Here is a 23,876-nt window from a genome sequence, read left to right as displayed (position 1 = left end):
TTATGGTTGGTGCTTATATTGTATAGTGTTTTGTTCTGTTTTAAAAAATGTTGGACTGCAACTTACAGTATAATGTCATCATTCCATGCTATTGGGTTGTGCTATACATGACAGATGGTATATAAATATTTCAGTATAAACCAATAAGTGAAGTAAAAATGGATGCCTCTTGAGTTTTTATATTAAAGCAAAATAACCTCTTGCTTGGTTAAGATGTAGTACAAGACCCACTGCACAAAGGTGACTGTTCTATGATAGTAGACATATCCGTATAAATGTGGGCATGTTACAGCCCCACCAGATTCTTTTGATAGTAATTATGGTGCCATGCACCCCGTTGGCACAATTATACCAAGGCACTAATTAGTAGCAGTAAGATTAGAACCCCTACATGTTAAATCTGCAGAAGCAACACTGAGTGAAGGATTTAAAACAGTTTCAAAACATTGTATTGTCTTTATTACAGTCTTTATATTTCAGTAAAGAAGGGTTTTCTATAAAATGCACTTAAAATAATCTGGCCCTGTCACTAAAAATAGGCAAGGGGAAAGTAATTGCACTCAAAATCTTCCACACACTGACTTCTCTACTGTGATGCCTTTATAACCAAAGTGACAAAAGATTTTGAACTTCACTGGCAGTTGAATACAGTTGAATTTCTTTTTGCTCCCAGCCCAGATGGTCAAAACTTTTGTATAGTGTTATGCATCAACCGTCCAGGGAAAGAAGAAATCACTTGCTTATTTATTAATCAGAAAACCAGGCCACAAGTTATCTTGAGCCAGTGATCAGAAGTTTGATGTTCCACCACCATACCCCCCACCATGCTAACATGATTAAAGGCAAGGAATGCAAAAATATCATTCACCTCAACGGGAGAATATCCTTGTTCACTTAGGCAAAAAGTGGGTGAACTGCTAGCCTGGAGTGCAATATGGTCCTCTCTAGGGCTGAGCCAAGACATCTAAAACTTCAGGTGAAGAACAAGAAAGTGACACTTGGGCTGAACAGATTTCCCCTAAGGCCTGTGGCAACTACATGTCGCAGCCCTTATCTGGCCTTTCCATGACACAAAAAGGAGCCACAAAAAGCAACTCCTTTTTGCATCACGGAAAGGGTGCCATAGCTGTCAGTGCCAAGGCTTTTTGGCACTCCTTTGGAACTGCATCATCTGGACGCAGTGCCAGAGGAGAACTGTGATGGCGCCCGCTGTGTGCTGGGGTGTGCAACATCATGTTGGCATGGGGACGAAGTCGGGGTGTGCATCATGCAGACGCCACACCCCCACTATGCCCCGATGCTGGCCTTTTTGCTGGTCTGTCAAGGCTGTCAGTCCACACGAAGAAGCAAGTTGGCCTGTCTCTTTAAACTTGGTCCATCACTTGTTTTGGTATACTGTTCTCCATTACAATAGAGACATTAGGGAAGCCCAGGAATGATGATTGGACATATTCACCTCTGTTTTCCAATTCCAGCAGAAGGAAACAGGCAGAGATTTCAGGACTAACAGTTGGGAGGCTCCCACTGCTGTCTACTCACATTTGCTCCTTGAGGCAATTGCGTCACTTTGGGATCATCCCTGGACTGGTCTTCCTCAGTGATCTGAACAGTGAGGAAATCTCCTTGCTTTTCTCTGCAAAGTTGTCTTCCTCTTGCCTCTCCTTTTCCCTTGCCTTGTTCTGTCCTTGGCTGTCTGAAAGTCAGCTCTGATAGGCAAGTCCCTTAGACAGTTTCAGAAACAGACTTTTGATATTCTTGTCATCTGAACCTTTTCCTAAATTTAGGAATCCCAACACTCAGACAGATCTATGAAGTCTGCTGTGGCGCAGGTTTTAGTATCCTCTTTCATTTTGTTTCACAGCTCTTTACCCTGTATATTATTTCCCCCTGTATCACTTCCTTTAAGGGTATCAAATCTACAATGGCAAATGAAAAAGCACAAGTTTCTTTCTGAAGAGTAAAAGCCACCCAGAAGCAATCACTTAAAAAAAAAAAACACACACACACAAAGGGGGGGGGGAGGGAGATCCCATAATTTTATGATTTCATAAAACATCTGAAAATGTCAAAGTATGCATTTCTCTCATTGTTATGGAACTATTAAATGTATATTAGCATGGTCATTTTTATTTAATGGAAACAAATAACCGTTAATCTTATTGGAAGGTTAAGTGGGTTTATTCTGTAAAGGGCAAATCCCAGATGAATGTTTTCTTTAAAACGAAAAGGGTGGGGATGGGGGGTTGGGGGGAAAAAGAATAGCTTTAGTTCCTGACAGATGGCCTCTGTCTAAGACTCTCTGTAGACAGATACTGTTTCTTTTTTTTTCTTTTTTAAAACACATTTATGAAAGTTGAAGATATACATATTGAAGAGTATGCCCCAAGAAAAGATGAGGAGCTTCTAAATTGGCCAGACTGCCTGGATTAGATTTCTCATCAGTGGCAGGTGGCTGGTTTAACAAAGGGATACATACTTGGGAAAACTGTTTACACACCAAAGTTACCAGTTCATTGCAAAAATGGAAGATGAATAATGCAGGGCCACATTTTTACTCCTTAGTGCTATAACTCTCCATGGGTTTTCCATTTTCTCAACTTTCAGGTTGAACAGGTTGTGGGAAAGCCCATGCCAAGAAGGCACACAGTAGGAGGTGAATCCTCCACCTGTCAAGAAGAGCTTTGATTCTTGAATGACCCTGACTGGCATATGGTGGCATCTTCACACTTTTAAGAAGAAATCTAACTGGTAGAGCAGATGTTTTGCTTACAAAAGGTCTAGGTTGAGTTGTTGCTAGCGTATGTTATGGAGGAGAGTCAGGGTCCATCTTGAACTTATTAACAAAATCAACCAGCTGTCTCTAGGAAGCCCATAAGCAGGACATTAAATTAATAGAAACTGAAGGCAGGTTGTAGAGCAGTCAATGGAAACCAAAGTAGAGGACATATTGTTTAGACTGAAAATTTAAAGTAGGCCCTGGAATCTATAAGAGGAGAAAATGACATTTCTTGCTTCTTCCTGATCATTTGACATTTTTGGCGAAACTTAATAATTAACGCTAAGAGATTCTGGCTTGATTCACTTCTGCATTTCTCCACTCAGAAATATGGCCCTGCTGCATTATCATTAAGGATCAAATGCCTGGCATTTATTCTATTCCAGCAAATATTCTATTCCAGCAAATATAGGAAGAAGTGGGAAGGTGAAGTAAGAATCCAAAGAAGGATGGAGAGCATCAGTGTTCACAGTGTAGCAGGAACAGATACATGCATCCAAGAGAAGACATTGCTTTAACATCAGTCTGGAGTGAACTAAGATCCTAAACAAGTTGTGGGTAGATCACAGTTATCCAACATGAAGTTCCAAGTTCTGAAAGGGGCTCCAGTTTGATTCTCTTTTGTTCTATTATGGCTTTAAGAGCCGAGACTTCAGAGTTTGGAGCAGAGAGTGGAATTGTACAGCTCTGTAGATGGTTTTGGATGCAGTTGCCCAAATTCCTCACCATTGACTATACTGATTATAACTGGGAAGTCCACCAACATCTGGGGGGGGTCACTTGACTCCCAGTCCTGGTAGAAGGCAAAACAATGTCCTAAGGCCACATGGATAGTGGCCAGGCAGAACCTCAGGCTTCTCCTCACACAAAATTGTAGCAGAGTGTTTTCCAAATTTCCTCTCAAGGGTAATTTCTTCACCAAGTCAGTATACTCAAGGTTCCTTCTACTGATTGTTTCATAAGTCCCTTGAGCATAGTAACATCCAGGTACATCATTTGAGTTTGACAATTATGCCATTTACTAGGAATGCCAATCTTTGACCATTCAGTTGTCTCATGCAAGGACAAATAATTTCCACAGCTCTGGGAGAAAAGAATTTTTTCCATGCTATTTCCACCTGGCTTTCCATATCCATGCGTATTTCAGGAAACTATTCTAAACACAAAAATACGGTGAGTTTTTTGTGTGAAAACAACTTGTCAATTTTGCATAAAAATATTATTTTTATTTTCATGAAGACATGTTTTTAGTGTAAAACTCCCAATTTTACACACACACACACACACACATGTTTACTACCCTGAAGGTTATTTCCAAAAACACATTAAGATGAAAACTGCAATATTTTCATTTCTGTGTTGTACTTCTTGACCTTGTTTCCTGAATGCTGGTAAACCCAGTTTCCAGCCAGACAATGAATAATGGAGAATATTCCTTCCATCTCTATCATTCACCCTTGATATTTCCTTTCCTAACTGGCAGGAAAGAGTAAATCAAACCTCATTAAATCAAAATATCATTATGCCATTTGCTGTCCCATGGCACAGTTTCTACTAAGTGTCAAAGATTTTCATTGAGAAAAGAAGGAAAGTCTTCAAGCAGCTTTTGCAATCCTTCTGTTTGGACCAATGGGAGCTGTTCTTTCATTTCATTTATTTTTTGCTTACTCTATATGCTACATTTAAACTAATGCTATCATTATAATTTTAGTCAAATAGCCATACACCATATTTAGTGGTGATTTGTCACACTAAAATTATTCTAAGGTGTCTCATGTAAAGCCCTGTTATGTTTTATGAGCATTTCCATACCATGTTTTTTCTTGCAATACAGTTTGCAAGATTTCATAGATTTACTGTGTCTGCTCTTTCTTTTTTTATGACTGACATAGCAATAACCCGATTGCACAGATATTTATGCTGTTTGCGCCTTCGCAAGATAATTAAAGGATATAAATTAATCAACTGCAATTAATTAGAAACTTTATGTTCACAGCAGTCCTTCTTTGCATGTATAATTTATATTTATTGATTTCCTGGCTTTCATTAGCCTATAAGATAACAGCAACAACAAAAAAATGCATTAGAGGAGAAAATGTACAATTAGCATGAGGGTGAACCCTAGCATAATTGATAGATCAGCGCATGTTTGGGGCAAATATAAAGCTTTGTTAACTGTCATAAATAGTTACAATTGATGAGTGGGACTTCACTAAACACCTCTCAGCTGATTAATGATGTTTTGTGTGTGTGTGTGTTTTAAGAGTCCACTTAATGGAAAACTGATAGCTTGGCAGAATTTACATTTTAATCAGTGTATTTATGATGGAAGCAGGCCTCAGAGATTCACTGAAACAGGAGAAAGGACCCATCCACAAGGGATCTGGGATAAAAAAGCAGAAATGGATGTAAGGGTACTTCAGCTCAATAGGCTGTAATTGTATATGAGCACGGGGCACACGTCCAGCCACTTATTTGTCTGTCTTGCTTATGGAAAATGTTTAATTTAAAATATCTGACTCCTCTTGCATCAGTCTTAGAGCTCTGAAGAGGGTTCACAGGCTATGGCTGAGATTATACATGGCTGAAAATAATGTAATAATTTTGCAGGTGGATCTCCATTATAGCTACCATCACCACCTCTAGGACTCACTGTTGCACTGCAATACTCCCCCTGCATGGCCAGTCCATTGCTGGTGGAGATGTGGGGCACTGAAGGAATGTCTGGCTATTACCTTTATCGCCTTGGAGAGCGTTATTAGAACAGAACAGAAGGGGCCATGATGGGAACGGAACACAGATATCACCTATTTTACTGCACGCCAGAACACCACCAGAACTGTTGAGAACAGTTCCTGAAAATTGCCTCCTGTGAGACAGATGTGGAATGGAATGGGGACTTTTGGCTGCATCAGCAGCGTTCTGGCGTGCAGTAAAATAGGTGATATCCCCATTCTGTTCCAATCACAGCCCCTTCTATTCCATTGTAATAACGTTCCCCAGGAGCCATGCAATAAACTTATATGTCTGCATTGTCAGATATAGATGAAGGGCATCTTCCACTGTGGTCTCACTGAATGATGTAATTGATCTGTGTCTGGCCATGGAGAGAGAAAGACAGACGTTTCTTCAATCCCCCAAATTGGGATTGAAGAATGCCATGGAGTGGTTTGGGGCTCTATTTCAACCCATGAGTTTGGGTTTCATATTGTAAAGCAAGGACAAGAATACCCACCTCTGCAATGTCCAACAAGGTTCAAAAGCTCAGCTTGTTCTCATGTACATTTGTATATGTCACTGACCAGATGCTGGCTGTACAGTCAATGGCCATCTTCTGCTCATGCATTTAAATTATTTATCTTACTATAGATTTGTGTGGGTTTTTCGGGCTATGTGGACATGTTCTAGAAGAGTTCATTCCTGATGTTTCACCAGCATCTGTGGCTGGCATCTTCAGAAAATGCTGGCATGGAAGAGAGTGGGGTATATACCTTGCTGCTTCTGCCATGACTGGTGATCCCCTACAGCTCCCTAACCTTGAAATCCTGTCCAGCATTTGTGAACATTTTGCTAGTTGCTCTAGTTGGCCCTCCACATATGCGGCTTTGACTTGCTTTGAAATTATTCAATAAAATATTTGACTTTTCTAGCAGCTCTACATTATGATGAGCTCTAGAATGTTTTTCTCTCTCTTTCTCTCTTTTCTTGATTGATCTTGCTTTGGAAACATTCTACTTTATTGAAATTCCTTTTTAAAGTTACGATTTAGCTTCTGAGCTTGTGATTTTTGGATATATTTTGGAGAGTTTTTAATATATTTTCCTTCTCACACATTCCATGGTTTTTATATGGAGTGGATGAGAAATGAACATAGCAAGTAAGATAGCTAGATGGACAGATAGATAGACAGACAGACGGGCAGACAGAAAGAGATGGTTATGCAAGAGGTTTAAAAGGTAAAGCAAGTTTTAATACCCACTCTAGCTAATGCATTGACATCAGCTGACAAATCTGGTTATGATTGTGCTGTTGCTAATGACCTCTGTGGCCTAAATAAATGCTCTTAAGTTATTTATGAAAAGGCTTTCCTTGTCACTTACAACTCAGGTTTCTATCAAATCCCTAATACGGTTTTCCTCTCTTCAGAATAACTAGGATTTGTTTGTTTGTTTATAACAGGCATAATCTGAAGCATGAAGGTGTATTTATAATATTGGTTTACTTGTAATAGATTTAATATTTTACCCTTTTGAAAGCCTGCTCTCACTGTACACCAATTTATCTATTTACCCATTGGAGTGAGCCCTACTTCTTTTTAGTCAAATATCTGCACTGTTTTTTCTTCAAGATCCACATACAGTGCACTCGTGTCATACGCGGCTTTCACACCACCGCATCACCGCGTGCACAAGCCTTATTCATTTAAATGGGGCTCGAGCATAGGCGATGTTTGCTTTACGGATCCCCCACGTAAAGCAAGGGCACACTGTATTTGCACAGTGGCAGCTGGTGCCTACTGAGATTGGCAAAGCAGAGGTCAGGGTGGCCAACAGTAAGGAAACCTGGGGTCACAGGAGGTGGGCCTTTGATTTAGTATTCTCATCCTGCCTCCATTTTTCATAAGTACCTTAAGAGCACCTAACATCACAATATAATAATAATAATAATAATAATAATAATAACTTATTACAGCACATGGCCAGCATATAATAATAACACCACAATATAATAGGATAGAACACCAAGATGGCGACATGGAAGCTGGTATGGGGTGGGGAGTATCTATATGTGCTTCTTCTGTCAACAGAACCCACTTGTGTTAGCCACTCTCAGAAATTCTTTGAGACAATAATCTATTTAGAACTGCTTTCCAGCTTTGATTTCCTTGCAGAGAGGCCAAAAGAAAGGTGGAGAAGAGATGGAGTATGAGATAAAGGGAGTTAGCGCAGAATGAAATTTTCTCTGGCCCAGGGACACAATCACAGTACCAACACAAAAGGGGATGGAAATGGAAGTGCAGTCTCAGATTTATTTTATTACACACACACACACACACACCCCATCACACACACCCCATCACACACACACACACACACACACACACACACACACACACACACAGGGCACCCTTCCCTTAAATGGGGGCTCCGTTACAGATCCACACAGCCCCCACGTAAGGGAAATTCTATGGATGCTCAAGCCCCATTTAAAACAATGGGACTCATGCTTGTGGCATGGCATGGTGTGCATGCCTGGGGTACATGCGCCATTGCCATTTATGGCAAGTGGCTTTCAGAATAAGCTGAAAGCCACGTAAAGCACACCTGTCTATGATGCAGGCGCAATGTATATATATCCCACCTTTCCCCCAGCAAAGGATTCAAGACAGCAGATGAAGTGCCTCCTCCTATTCCTCCCTTTCATTCAAAATCAGTTGAGTTACCTTCCCACTCTTACTATGGTCCTGTTAGTGACCCAAAAGTAAGTGAGGGAAGGGGAGAAGAAAAAACTAAGAAGGTTATATACCTTGAGAATTAAGTCTTGAGTAGTAATGGAAGACAAAAGTAAACCAGTAAAATAACTGAGACATAGAGGAGGGGTGCATAATATCAGCCCCTTTCCTATGCTTCCTCTTTGTCCCCCAACTTACTATGAGTCTCTCTTTCCATAAGGCTTCCTTGGAAATCACTTCCCAGCTCTGGAATATGCACAGCATCTGGCCTTGCAAGTTCAAGCTACCAGTCCTCCATAACTTTCCAACTCAAGTCCCAAGGAGACATCTGTGGATTTGACCACCTCTGCTTCCAGACCATCTCTTTTAGATTTGATATGTGGCCTTTTATCAATTTTCTAACTTCTAAAGCACACACATGACACAACTTTAACGGAAGCCAGCAGCTCATCATCATTCACTACTGAGACCAAGGAACTAGGCGCAGTCAGGTGAGCTCTACAATGAGAGATATGCTTCCAAGTGTTCAGCGGATGAATGTTTTATTTTATTTTATTTTGCAAAAAGAAAAGAAAAAGCCCAACACATTTTGGCTTATGCATACAGTATATTTCAATGGCCTTCTTCAAGGGCAGTATGAAATCTAACTAGAAATTTCTGGAGCTGAAAATCTCATTCCAATTGCTGGACCCCCCCCCCCACTCCCCCCCAAAAAACCACCTCACATACCTATTATTGCAAAGTATTTTTAAATGGGTGGATACCCCTATTTTACTAGGAAGGGTCTTCTAGCAGTGATGGTGAACCTTTTAGAGGCCGAGTGCCTAAACTGCAACCCAAAACCCACTTATTTATTGCAAAGTGCCATGTCCCTCTGGCTTTCTAGTAATAAACTCTGGCAAACTTTGAGCTGGGGTGATGGCACATGTGCCCACAGAGAGGACTCTGAGTGTCACCTCTGGCATATGTGCCATAGGTTCGCCATCACTGGAATAGGGTGACCTGGACTAAGGCCGATGTTGAGATGCCACTAAACAGGGCAGTAAAATGCCAGTTATTTACTTTATCATTAGATTTTTGCTCACTGTGGGAGGTGCCATTTATATTTTCTGCATCAGACCCTGGAATGCCTCTGGCCGTCTCTGGTTCCTGCAATTGATAGCTCATTTCCAAGCAAGGCTATGTTCATATGCAAAAATAGTCAGGAAAGCCCAACATCAAAAGGGGGAAAATATAATCAAATCTGTCTACAGCTGTAAGCATGATCAGAGACTTCACTTCATACCAGGATTGCTAGCAATGCCACTTAAAACAGGAGTGGAATGAAATATTGCATATGTCAGCTACTGTAAAATATGGAAAATAAATATTTCCGTGGTTCTCAGTTACAACGGAAATGGATTTGATTGCTGGGTTCTTCTGTACTGAAGGAGACCTTTCAGTCTTCGTAATGATGCTTTCCTTCTGGATATGATGCATTCCACCATGTTCTTCAAACTGGAGGGGGGAAATAAGACCTTTTTTTAAAAGGGATGGGGATAGATTTTCACATAGGCATGTGTTTGTTTTAATGGGAACTTAAGGAGTTTCCATCTAAAAGACCCAGCTAACTGTCATGCTATTTTCTTCCTTTGTGAGCAGTCTGATACAGGATGGAGATTTGCAAAAGAAAATATGGCAGCCTCTCTGTAGCCTTAGGTTACCACTTACAAAATTTAGGGGGGAATAAAAGGTGTAGATCTACTGTGTTCATGTGCAATTATTTATATACAAGAACTTTGGGGAAATGTGAGCTCAATGGATTATCTCTCTAGGAGAGTGGAACTCAAAGCATAGAGGAAACAATACATTGTATACTTGATAGAAAATAGGGTGAAAAAAGTGTAGACCTCTCCATGTACAATAAATACATAGAAATATAGGATGAAATATATAGAAAGAATAAAAAGCAGAATAGAATAAGAAAAGATAAACATAAGCTATAATAACAAAGGTAAAATGATTAGATTAGGAATTATTATGGTAATTAGTATAGGTGTGGTATCAATAAGTTGAAGAAAACAGTCGAAATATCGATGGAAAAGATAAATCGGTAATTGATGGGAAGGAAGGAAAGTATGAATGAAGTAGGTGAAAGAAAGTGAAAGAGGTAAGAGTAAGTGAAAACTGGTAATGAAGAGAAGGATAAGGGATAAGAAGTTTGGAGGAAGAGAGGAGGGGAATGGAGGGAAAGGAAAGAAAAGAAGATAGAAGGTATTAGGGAAATGGTATGGAGAAATGAATTAGAAGATAGAAGGGTAGTAGATAGGTTAATAGTAGAAGGTAAAAACAAAAGTGTGTGGAATAGAGGATTGTCAATACTGATTATAATGGTGATAAAAGAGACATATGTGAATATAATAAATGTGTATGATGTAGATGTGTAAGAATGTTGTTTTTATGTTGTCAGGCTGATATGATGACAGTATTTTATGGATTGCATTTCTATTTTAATATGGTTAATAAAATTTATATAAAAATAAAACTGTTCTAACTTGAACAAAGTTATTTCCTTATAAAATTTTTAAATACAGTGTGCCCTTGCCTTACGCGGTGGATCCATTCCAGACCCCCCCATAAGGCAAGTTCCATGTGTGCTCAAGCCCCATTGAAAATAATGGGGCTTGTGTATGCGGTGGTGCATGGTGCGTGTGCCACGGGTATGCACACCATTTCCTGTGTGTTGTGTGGCTTTTTGGGTAAGCTGAAAGCTGCATATAGCATGCCCTGCATATGATGTGGGCACACTGTATAAATATCCATGAATGTGCAAATGAAAAATGCACAAGGTAATCAAAACATTTTATTTATATATTACACTGAGTCTGGGGGCATAACATCTGCAGGTAGATGTAAAGTGGAATTTCAAGGGTTAAAAGTTTAACCACGTTCCAGATGATTTTGACTTCAGCACCCATAATTCCTGAGTGTTTTCCATGTTAACTAGGGCTTCTGGGGACTATAGTCCACAAGAAATGCACAACCAAAGATTGGGGAACCACTGGTCTCAGAGAATTATTAAATTGATGAGGCAGAACTTGGCCAACACCCCAAAAGGCTGTAGCAGAGAAAGAAGCAAAATATTAATAAAACACAGAAAACCTCAACATTAAAATCCTATTTCAGTCAAATTATATCATCATAAAGCTCGTAGAGTTGAATTGCACTTGTTCAACCCTCTGCCATGCAGTAATACATAACTAAAGCACCTTGAATAATGCCCATCCAATCTTTGTTTAAAAGCTTTCAAAGCAGGAGAATCTACCATCCACTGAGAAAGCCTGTTTCACTGCTGAACATCTCTTCCAGTAAAGATGTTCTTCCTAATGTTTAGGTGGCATCTCTTTTCTTGCAGTTTGAATCCAATGGCTCTCATCTCTGTGACAGCAGAAAACAAGCCTGCTACATCTTCTACATGGTATTCCTTCAGATATTTAAAGATTTATATCATGTCACCTTAGTCTTCTTTTCTCCATGATAAACATTCCCATCTCCCTCAATTGGTCCTCATAAACCTTAGTTTCCAGACCTTAAATCACCTTGGTCACTTCTCTCTGGACACCTTCCATCTTGTTGATATCTTTGTTGAATGGCAGTGCCTAGAACTAGACACAGTATCCAAATCAGAATAGAGTGGCACTACTGCTTCCCTTGATCTGGATACTACACCTGTTGATGCTTAGAACTCCATTGGCTTTTGTTGCTGCTGCATCACACTGTTGACTCATGACTACTACTGAAAACACTGAATTGTTTTCACATGTACTGTTTGCAAGCCAAGTGTGACCCATTGTATATTTGTGCATTTCATTTTTTCCCCTGCCTAATGTTGTGCTTTACATTTATCCCTGTTGAAATTCATTAGCTGTGGCCCAGCTCTCCGATATGTCAGGAAGGAGAGAAAGAAGGAAGCCAATGTAGCCTCTCTAGGGAAGGCATTCCAAAGTCAGGGTGCAGCCACTAAGAAGGCCCTCTCTATGTATCCATCAAACATGCCAGGGAAGTTAGTGAGACAGAGGGAAAAGCCTCTTGGAAAGATCCTGTGGCTTTAACAGGCTCAAACAGGGACATAAGGTCCTTCAGGTATCCTGGACTCAAACTGTAAAGAGTTTTATAGGTCACTAACAGTATTTGGAACTGGAAGAAAGAAGAGGGAAAATGGCTACAGGTTAGAGTGATGCAGGAAGAGAGTGGGAGTAGTAAATTGGAAGTCAGGAAAAATGTAAACTAGCAGTTAGTATAGGAATGCAAAATTTGCAATTCTAGGAGGAATACATTTCTTTCTAAAACAAAACAAGCATCTTCTGTGGTTCTTCAATAGGGCAGGTCCTTTGAAAAGAAGGGAAGTCTCTTTCCCCCTCCCCATCTGCTGGTTTTTCCAGTTTCCTGTAACCAAATTTAGCATTCTTAAATTGCACCTGTTTTGTGTGGTCATTATCTAATCTTTTCTTAGAAGTTTACCCTCTCTGGGAAACCCTTTGATGCTTGGAGCAATGAGATTTTTTTACAGCTTCAGAGATATGTACAGTAACCTTTCTCGTAGTATTTAAAAAGCTATAACGCATTTGTTATTTATTATTATTCAAAAGGCTGCTCTTAAATTGTTTTCATGAAAAAGCTTGGTCATTTAAATTACTGAGCTTCCCACTCCAAGCCCTGCACATTTGTTATCTATAGATTTTCTCAGCCATTACTTGTTAAACCTAGCCATTTTCAGTCTCATTGGAGAAGGAGTAGACACCAAAAAAATTAAGAAATGTATACGTAAATACACACATGCAAGCAAAAGGCCAAGAACAGGAATCTGCCCATCAGAGCACTGTTTTAATTCATACACAACCTCTTTCATAAGAATCTTGCAGTACAGTACTTAGTGAGGTATTCTCCATCCATTAATGGTTTTTTGGATCCAGCCTTTTGAATACAGTGCGCCCTTTTTTTTACATGGGAGATTTGTTCTGCCCCCCCCCCCCCGCGTATGCTCATGCCCCATTGTTGCCATGGGTGCACACCCCATTATTCTCAATGGGGTGTGCCGCCGTTTGTACTCCGCGCTCTCCCACGCACTTCCACAAGCTCCCTGGCAGCTTTCAGCATATGGTATGATGTATGATGCAGGCGCACTGTATTATGTCCTCCAACAGTCCTGATTTGGCAGGGACAGTCCTGGGTAATCCTCTGCCATTGCTTTTGAAATGTCCCAGTTTTTCTCTTATCCTCCCACTTTCCCCATTGCTGCACACTGATTTCTAACCATAAAAGTAGTTTGGCCTTAATGAACTGAGTGGAGCATAGAGAAGAATATTGTTCAGGAAAGCGTTCCCAGGCATTGTGTGACTGTTTATCCGATTGTTATCTGAGATCTGATATTTGATTTGATCTTTGATCTTTTTAATTTGTTGTCTATTTTTTATCTAATTCGATCTTGTATTATTATCTATTGTTTTATATGTATTTTGTAGAATGTACGCCATTGGCAGGTTTCATTTTTATCAATTTTATTGTTTGTACGTACAGCGCTGTGTAAATCTACAGCGCTATATAAATAAAGTATAATAATAATAATAATAATAATAATAATAATAATAATAGAGGGCACAATTTTGCCCTTCCCAGCAAAGTCAGGTGGCAAACTATTGCCTCCTCTTCCAGTGTCTGTGTTCTTCCTTAGTAGCCACCTTTAGCCACCTTGACCACACTCTGATGTTCCTTGGCCAGACAAACCCTGCTTTTGACCTGTGAAATGTTAAAAGTAATGCCATGCTATTTCAGTTTTTTGTTATGTAGCTAATACTTTCAAGAAGACAGGATGAGGCGAGCTTATTTTAATTATGTACATACATAAGGATGAAAATATTTGCCATTGTCTTCCTTGAAAGGAAGAAGAAAAATTTCCATACATTGTCTTGCTGAGCAGACTATGAAACTTTTTTTCATTTATCACTGCCATCCTGTAAGTGGATATGTGATTTACTGATCATGGTATATGGAGGAATCTAGCACCTCTATCTACTATAATGTCAACATTGGCTCTGTTCCTGTAGCTAGCTGCAAGAAGATGGTGTCAACCTCCTGGATCCTTTAAGACTGCTGGGAACTCCAGAGGGATGCCTTTTGCATCATATGAGTAGCTGCCAGAGTGGAAACTGGATGCTTATTTGTCCCTAATCTTCCTCCATCCTCCTTGACCATTAAATGGTTGTGGGGATGGACACCCAGTCAGAAAACAAGCATGATTATTGAGCAGGGATGATACTGGTTATCATCCCAAATGTCTGTGTACCTCTGCTGAAGATGCTGAAGAACTCTTTCCAGATGGCCAGAAGAGGGAAAGTTAGGTGATTGCAGTGGAACTTGAAGATGGACTGTTATGACAGACAACTGTGTTGTAAGCTTTCCTTGTCATTCTTCCTCTCAATTATTTTTAAAGATGAATGTTCAAGTGTAAGGAAGCTGAGATACAGCCATAGGAATAGGGTTCTATGCATCGGTTAAATCTTAACATCTCTGCCCACTCAAAATATTGTGTAGACTCCATGGTAGCCACTGACAGGCATAATGAAAGTCACAGTAAGTAGGGGTGCTAAATCAAATGGTGATTTTATTTTTTAAAGATAGCCTAGCATGGGGGGTATAAACTCACCACAAGGAGGCAGCAAGGACATGGATAAGGTAATAGCTAGGTTAGCTTTTTGTCCTTATTTTGATAGTCCTATAGCATAATTCTACACCAATCTATGGGAATAATTTAGCATTCACATGAAGCTGCTTCATACTGAGTTAAGCCATCTGTTATCTAGCTAGGAACTGCCTGTTAGGAAGCTGAACAGCTTTCCAAAATCCCAGGCACAGGTTTTCCAAAACCCAACTTCCCAAGAGCTTGGAGATATTCTAGTAAACTGATCTTCTTGATGTGGCGCACATGCTCTTTATTCCTGGAACACTGGGCTCTAACAGTAATAGGGTATTAAGAAAGAAGAGGTGGATTCTGCATAGGGGTGAGGCTACATTGACGTGTTTTCCTGTCTACATGAACAATGGGACAGGTAGATTGAGAATGGTTGTGTGGAATTTACTTACCCCTTACCTCCCCTGGAATTGACTTTTGGAGGAAAACTGAGTCTCAATAGATTCAGAATTTGCTCTTGGTTATGTGGAATGCTCCTTTCAAATCAAAATAAACAAGCAATTCCTGAAAGTCTGTGATGCACTTGGTTGATGCCATAATGCATGTGTGGCATGTGCAGGGACCTTATCTGATTCTGAACAGGGCTCAGGCTAAGCATAAAATAAATCATGAATGCTGGACCCTTGCAATTATTTAATCTAATACAGAGTGTCTCATTTCCAAGGAGTAAATCACAGTGGCTTCAGTACTATATTGCCCATCTTGTATATAAGTAAACTGCCGGATCAACTGGGAGGTTGAATCAATCTGCTATTTATTACCATGAAACGTGACACCCTATTTTTAAGTGCCTTATTCCCTTATGATTTAGGCTCAGCACTGCATTATGTCTAAACAATATAGAAACCAGCTTTACTTAGTGGGATTTTTTTCATGTTGGCTTTGAAGGATTTACATTGCAGAAAACTTTCAGTACCTTGATACATTTTCTTTTGCAGAATGGTGTCTTGAAACCAACAGATGGAAAAGGAAGCAGGAAATGCAGTTTAAAATATACTTCCATCTCCATTTCTCCATTTGTGTCTAGATGCACACAAAATGGAACGCACGATCGACCAGTTGTTATTATGCAGGTGCTTGGTTGGGCCTGTTGCAGTTTAATGTTTCTTTAAGAATATGTTTGCTAAAACAGTAATTACATCCTGTAGAATTCGGGACAATTAAATCACCTTGGTATTTAGCAATTGTTTTTTGTTAAGAAAAAAAAAAGCTCCATAGCTTCAGTGTGATGTTCTTGTTCAGCTTTTAGGAATAATGGACCAAATATTCTCCAAATTTTGATTTCTGGGTAGAAACTGGTCACCTCAGTGGGATAGAAAGATCCTTCCAGCACCAAAATGGGTCACTCTGGGGATCGACAGTCTGCCCCCAAAAGGCGGGCTGGAGGCGTCCAGTTTTCCTTTGGAGGGACACCACAGCAGCCAAACCAGGCGGCGTCCCTCCACTCCAAAAGGAACCCGGAAAACCTGGGTTCTTCTTGGGACACCACACAGATGTCACGAGTGCGCCATTGGCGTACTCATGACATAAGTGACGCACAGCGACATCTATATGCTGTGTGTCACATCACAATGGCGGCCCCCATATGGATGGGAGTCCACCATTACACTATTGCCGTGACATGCTAGGGTTAGGGAGCGTGCAGTTGGTGCGTGCCCCATAACCCTAGAATTACCACCAGGATGCCACTTCCTGCTGGTATGTACTGGGCCTGTTTTTTAAATCTTTCCTGTATGAGTCACATGACTGATCCCATCCAATCACACATTGCCTGATAGAAGTGATGCCATAATGTTGGCCAGCTGATCATATTTGACTACATGCAGAGGCTGTTGGTCACTTTCATGTCCATTGGGTGGTGAATACATTTTGAGTTTGAATTTAAGCTTCCAAAGAGCTACCCAAGGAGGTTAACCTATGTCAAAGGAAGTAAGTGTTAGCAAGGTAAAGTCAATTTTTTAACAACATGGGGAAATGGAAGTCTTTAATAAGCCATAATCACTGGACATATTTGTGAATAGATTTGGCAATAGGACCTTGATTTTTTTAAAAATCACATTTCCCAGACTTTAACCAAAATAACCCAGTTTGTTGTACAGAGTGTGCAATTTACTGTCCATCAAGAATACAATATTTTTGGACCACTATTAGTATGCTAATTTTCAGTGGTATTTACCAATGTTGTTTGTCATTATAGCAATTGTAAGCCACCCTGAGAGCCCTTGTGGCTGAAGAGTGGGGTATAAATGATAAATAAATTATAGCATCTGCGCATGCAGATCGTGCATTGGAGAGATGTTTGCCAGTAGCTATGAAAATTATGTGCACCAAAAACAGGAAACAAAGAGAATTATGAAAAGGCAACACAGACCTATATCTTGTTTTGCTTCACCAGAAGACAGCAAAGCCTGCAGTAATGAAAGGCTGGTGATAAATCTGATGCTCATAAATCTGGCTTTTATTGAAGTTTAAACTTAAGCCTTACCTCCACCCCTCAAGAAAAAAAAATCTTAAAAGCTCTCTTGTAAGGATTTCTGGCTTCCTGAGAACAGCTTATATCTGCCACATTGGGAACAAAGGTGATGACCCTGTGATTAATTTCATTTTTATGGTTGCTGTGTCGACTACAGTTTTACCCAGACAAATTCTACTTGAATTCCATTAATGTAACAAAACTTTTAAAAAATGAATTATTGTCCTTACCCTTCCATCAACCTTTTAAAACAAACAAACAAGCAAACAAAACTGTCCTGAACCTGAAATGAGTTGCTTGACCCATGTCACACTGCAAAGGTGAAATTGTGCACAGGATTTGATAAATTCATGACGGTGAGCTAAAAGCTATAATATGAAACAAGCTATAAAAATAACAACAACAGGGTCTCCATACCGCAAGTTAGAGATGTAATTATGCATTAAATTTTGTTCTCAAAGGAAGCAACAAGTAATTTGTAACAATTTTCTTCCTGCTTTGAAAAAGTATTTGAAAACCAGATACCTTTCAAAGCCTATTTGCAATTCTGAACTTATTCTTTGCAAAATTTGTGTGTGGTCGTTTTGTGCAGACAACTCTTGTTTTTTCCCTCTACAGAAACTGTTGTTTTCTATGAAAATCAACCACATGCAAATCTGATGCAGGATAAGTTCCCAATTATAACTTTTTCTGTTATTATATTATATATTTGCAAAAAATATTTTCTGCACAAAACAATCAGGTGCAAATTTTGCACAGAATAACTCCCAAACTGCAGTTTCTAAATGCTTCAAAAAACACATTTTTCAACCACTTTGTGAGTATTTTTTAAACTTCTTTCTATTCCTATTTCAAGCAAAGCTTGGAAGGTCTAAAAAGTAGCTCAGTGCTGTTACTTGCTGCAATACTGAAAAGTAAATCATTCTTGCTATTGGTTTGCTTGTGCCTATATCATTATATTTTGAGAGAGAGGGGTTATGGGGATGGACATTAGAGTATTCCATTAAACTAGTGAAATTTCTATCTTAATTCCCCTGAAAAGTACTGTTGAGAAGCTATTAGGAACTATTATTCATGACCTCAAAGAAGTAGCTTTTATCTTATTCTTTACATTACTGCACTCTCTTTATCCAAAGAAAGAAAGAAAGAAGAACGATGTACTACACTGCTTATAACCTGTTACATCCAAACTCTGTCTTCAAACTTATAAGTGATTCTAAGCAGAATTTACAGAGGTTAGCTATTATTATTATTATTATTATTATTATTATTATTATTATTATTTTCCATACATTATGTTCATGCTTGCTATTAGTATTAGAATATCTCCAAAATGAAAACTATTAGGAAAGTATGTTTGATTCATTTTTGCATTGGACTGAAGCTTCAGTTTGGGATAAATGATTGGGAAGTAAGAACTCAGCAATACTGCAGCTAATATAAAGAAATGAGACTAGATAGATAGACGTTCCCTATTTCTGATTTCTGTATGTCTGGTTACTACATGTTGATATTCTGATAAAGTGTTCTAAGGTCTCCGTAGCTTAATATAATCATTACAACCTAAAAGCTTTCATACAAATGTAACAAGAAGGGAAATGAAAAATTGGGAAGAGTGAGCACAACTTTATTTATTGTTTTACTAGGGATGCAACCTTAAGGAATTCAGGTGTTGCAAATGTATACACAATAATATTGTATTTTTATATACAGTACACATATATAGAGGGGGCGGAGAGAGAAAGTTTCCACCTAAACATTAGGAGGAGCTGTTTGATAGTCTGTATGTCTTGGAGGTTGGTGGACTCTCCATCTACGCTGAGCATTAAACAGAGGTTGGATGGGCATTTTTCAAGAGTGCCTTAGTTGTATATTCCTGTATAGCTGGCAATTGGCCCTTGTGGTTCCTTCCAGCACTAGGATTATAATTCATACTTTTAAAGCTAATTTGCAGAACACTTCCTCAAACAAGATGATCCACTTCTTGGCAATATAGCAGTATCAACACACTGCTATCAATATCTTCAAACAAAGCAAACGTTTATGGCATCATCCTGTCCTCATTTACCTGGGAGTCATTTAATGGTACCTCTATCTGCATGGATATACACATGTTTTTACTGCTTGCAAGTGTAATCTGAATATTCTTGGCTAGTACCAACTAGATCAAATCCAATGACTTGTTGAATGGTGAATCAATGCTCAGTTAAATTCCATTAGTTCAGTGGGTCTACTGTAGTTGAGACCGTACGTTTTTTAGAGAAGACTCTACCTTTAATTGTTAAAAGATAAATTTTAAAATGGGCCAGGTGGTTGTTGGTTTTGTTTCGAGAATGAGAGAATTTAGCATATTTTTAGGAGTTAAAATTTTGCCCAACAGAGACAAAAGTGCCATGAACTCAAAACAGATTTACCTATGTCTCCTCTTTCCAGGTGCTACATTATGAATATAAATTTAAACTTGCAATGATCAACAGTACTAACCCAACCTTACATGCACAAACACACACAAACACCTCCTTTTTTCTTTCACCCCACTCCCTTCCCAACCTACACAACCTCCTTTTATTGCAGGCACACTGTATGTTCCCCCATAAAGTAGGGGGAAAGCATATGGCCTCCAGTTTGAACTTCTGTAATTAATCCTTCCAAATACTATTTCCTTGGAAAGTTATTTTTAATTTTATGGCAGTCTGTTCTTGTATTCTCCCACACAATCACTTGGGCAATATTTGTATCAATGAAAATGACATAAAGCAGCTCTTAACTAAGAGGAGACTGCTGTTTTACACAACATGTAAATGATTAAGTGATAGATTTTTATGGCTGTTTGTGCACAAGGTGCATGGCAACATCTAAGAATGGAGAAAAACTAGGCCCAGAACCCTCTGTGCAGCCCTCCCTCAAGGCATGAATACATCTGCTGCAGACCAATACATTTCTTCTCCCCTCCCCATGAAATATTTTTCTGTTCCCTATTTTCCTTGAAGAAACCATACTGATCCCCTAGGTCAGTGTACTCAAAAAGGAAGTCTAGCCACTCTTTCCAAGTACACTAAACAGATAGTTTCATTGAGCAAGCTCAGAAGGACTAGCTTCTCAAAATATATTGGCTGCAATCCAAGGTTGCTGCCACACTCTAGAATTAACGTGGTTTGATGCCTCTTTAACTGCCATGGCTCCATCCAGACAGAGAAAGCTAAATACATAATTTCAAATCACAGAATTCCCTAGCATTGAGCCATGACAGTTGAAGTGGCCACAAGCTGCATTCATTTTGCAGTGTGGATGTAGCCCTAGTGGCATCATACACCTATTTAAGTTTCTTACACTTTGTTGTTGCTAACTGCTCTCAAGTCAACCTCAACTCATGGTGACCCTGTGAATGAGACATCTCCAAGACCCCCTATCATCTACTGCTCTGCCTAGGTCCTGCAGGCTCAGGGCAATGGCTTCTCTGAGTCCCACCATCCGGTATGTATTCTTCCTCACTTTCTATTGCCCTCTACCTTGCCTAGCATCATTGTCTTTTCCAATGATTTATGCCTTTTCATGATGTGATCAGGCTCAACTTAGTCATCCTGGCTTCTAGGGAGAACTCAGGCTTAATCTCTTCTACAATCCATTTGTTTGTCTTCTTGGCTATCCATGGCATTACACATGCATTTGTACTTTTTCACCATAATGCAATCCGTGCAATCAGATCATGGTTGTGTAACTACATACCCTCCAATATTTCACAGGATATTTTTTAAAACTATTTTTTTTACTGTATTAAGCCACCTTGAGACCCAAACTGGGAAAAAGGCAATCATCATCATCATCATCATCATCATCATCATCATCTGAGTTGAAAGGGAAGGACAAGATTCTTCTCCCTTTCTCTTCTCTATGCTGAGCTGAGTGATAGAAACTTTGCTTTTTGCACTCAATTTGCAGTAATTGAAGTAAGCTGAGGGGGGCGGGGGGGGGGGAAGCAGGCAGAGGAAGAAAAAATTGGTCTTTTTAAAAGCAGATGAAATGGTAGGAAGGCAGTGGATTAATCGGGATTGTCTCTTGCAAACCAGAACAGTTAGAGGAGATTTAAGTACATTTTCACAAGTGTAACTATTCCACATGGGCCTAAATCCACTTCTTATTCCCAACTTGAGTTAGGGCCATTGAATCCACTGTGTTTACCTTTTTGTTCATTCACCATGCACCAGCTAGTTGTCTAGGTCTTCTGTAGTTGAACCTAACCAATAGGAGTCCAACTATGTAGCTGTATATTCTTTCATGGTGTGCCACTACATTCAGTTCCTTCACTGTTCTACTTTATTCACTAAGGCAGCATCTGCACTGCAGAAATATGGAATTCTGGAAACTGTAGTTTGTTTCAGCACAAGAGATCTCTGACAGAGAAGGTGAAGTGTATCACAAACTGCAATTCCCAGGATTCCATAGCATTGAGCCAAGAGAGTTAAAGTGGTATCAAATTGGATTATTTCTGCAGTGCAGTTGCAGCCTGAGATAGCAGGAAGAGGAACCCTGCAATCTCCATCATATAATTGTATATTAAGCAGGCACATCAGTTGCACAATGTCAATATTCAGGAGAAGGTTAGTGCAGCAGAACCATTGTGAACTGAGCGGAGATTTACAATATGGAAAACGTACAATCACAGCTATTATCTTCAACATAGCCACACACTCAGACTAAAATAGAAATCAGCTACCTATATCTTCCTGTGGTAATGGTGAGGTACTGGATGCTGGCCACTCTGGGATGTTGTGTAGGCATCCCTTGAACAGTTGAGTCCTTAGAGCATCACTTTCCTTCCCCCACATCCTCAGCTTCTCAGATAGAACCTTTCTGATGTTCTTCCATGATGTATTAAGTGTTCAGAGTTTATGAAAGAGGTAATTAAGTGGGTGGTACCTTTGTGTAAGGCTGATATTTAAAAGTAGGCTCATTTACTGTGGAGATGGCATTATAATTATTCAGAGATCCCCCTCTTCCAAACCCATAATAGGAAGATCGAAACTCATCCCATTTCTCCTACTGTTTAGAATGTATCTTCACTATACTCTAAGAGCAGTTTTATACTACTCTAACAGTCATAAAGGCATCCTATGGAATTCTGGGATTTGTATTTGGGATAGACACTGGGGATTTTTTTTTTTTTGCCAGAGCACCCTAATGCTGCAGTTTAGAAGACAGCACTACAGATCTAGGGCAGAGCATTCTTAGTGGATTCCCAAATTACAAACCACAAAAGTTCTGTTGGATAAAACCACAAGAGCTAGAGTGACCAAACTGATATAACTGCAGTTTAAATAGATGCACTTTAATATGTGGGACAGAAATATTCTTTTCGTTATGGAATTTGTCAAATTTGTTATGTTAATTTTTTCACTGTAAGAACCCTTCGGCAGCAGATTGGACTGCCTAAGAAGAATGGTTAACTCTCTTTCTTTGGAGGTCTTTGCACAGAGCTTGGATTGCATCTTTCAGGAGTGTTTTAGTTCCACCTCTAGAATTTTGTGATCCAATATTAATAGGTGAATGAGGAAGAAGATCATCCTCTTATGGGCACATTTCTTACTCGTGGCCACAGAAGTGGTTTTGCAGGTGCTACGTTTTATCTTCTGAGCCCAGACAGGAATGGTTGGCTGATGCACTAGAGGATTTAGAGGTTGTAAGACAGATAACTGTAGCATATAAAACATTTTATGGTTGACAGATCAATACAGAATTGTGTATGAAAAGAGTATGAAAACCTTGCATTTGGACCAGGTACTTACCTTTCTCTTTTCTCAGATCTTTGGTGTTTATTAACCAGTGCAGATTATTTATTTATTTATTTAAAAATGGGTGTATTTGCATTTTTTAAAATCATCATTCCTATTATATTGTACACTTGTGTGTAGGTGCCTTCAAGTCACCTGTTGACGTATGGCAACCCCATGAATTGCATAGGATGTTCTTGGGGAAGGAAAACTTGGAGGTGGTTTTTCCTCTGAAATATAGCCTACAATATCTGGTATTTGTTGGTGGTCTCCCATCCAAATACTAACAGGGCTGACCCTGTTTAGCGTCCAAGATCAGACAGCCTTTAGGGGTTTAGGCCCCTATTCTATTTTCATGACCTTTAATACCAGTTTTGAATTAAAGATTTTTTTTAATGTGACAGTTTAATTGTTTTCTAAGTTTTTGTAATAGCCACTATTTCAACTGTATTTTAGCTGAGCTCAAAATTGCAAGCTGCCTTGGGTCCCATATTCATATAAATTAAATGGGTAAGATAAATGTAGTTATTAATGAGGAGGTGCTGAACTGGAAAGACCCTCCAAAATGGTTGTTATCATCTCCCACAAGGTAGGAGGACTGCCATGGATCTAGGAGTGGAAAGTCCATTATGCAACCTTTGCCATGCTAAACAGGGTATTTAGCTATATAGGAGCTTCAC

This window comes from Sceloporus occidentalis, unplaced genomic scaffold, assembly GCF_023333645.1.
Source record: "Sceloporus occidentalis isolate IW3139 unplaced genomic scaffold, rSceOcc1.0.p SCAF_10, whole genome shotgun sequence".
NCBI lineage: Eukaryota > Metazoa > Chordata > Lepidosauria > Squamata > Phrynosomatidae > Sceloporus > Sceloporus occidentalis.
This window is presented reverse-complemented; position numbering follows the sequence as displayed.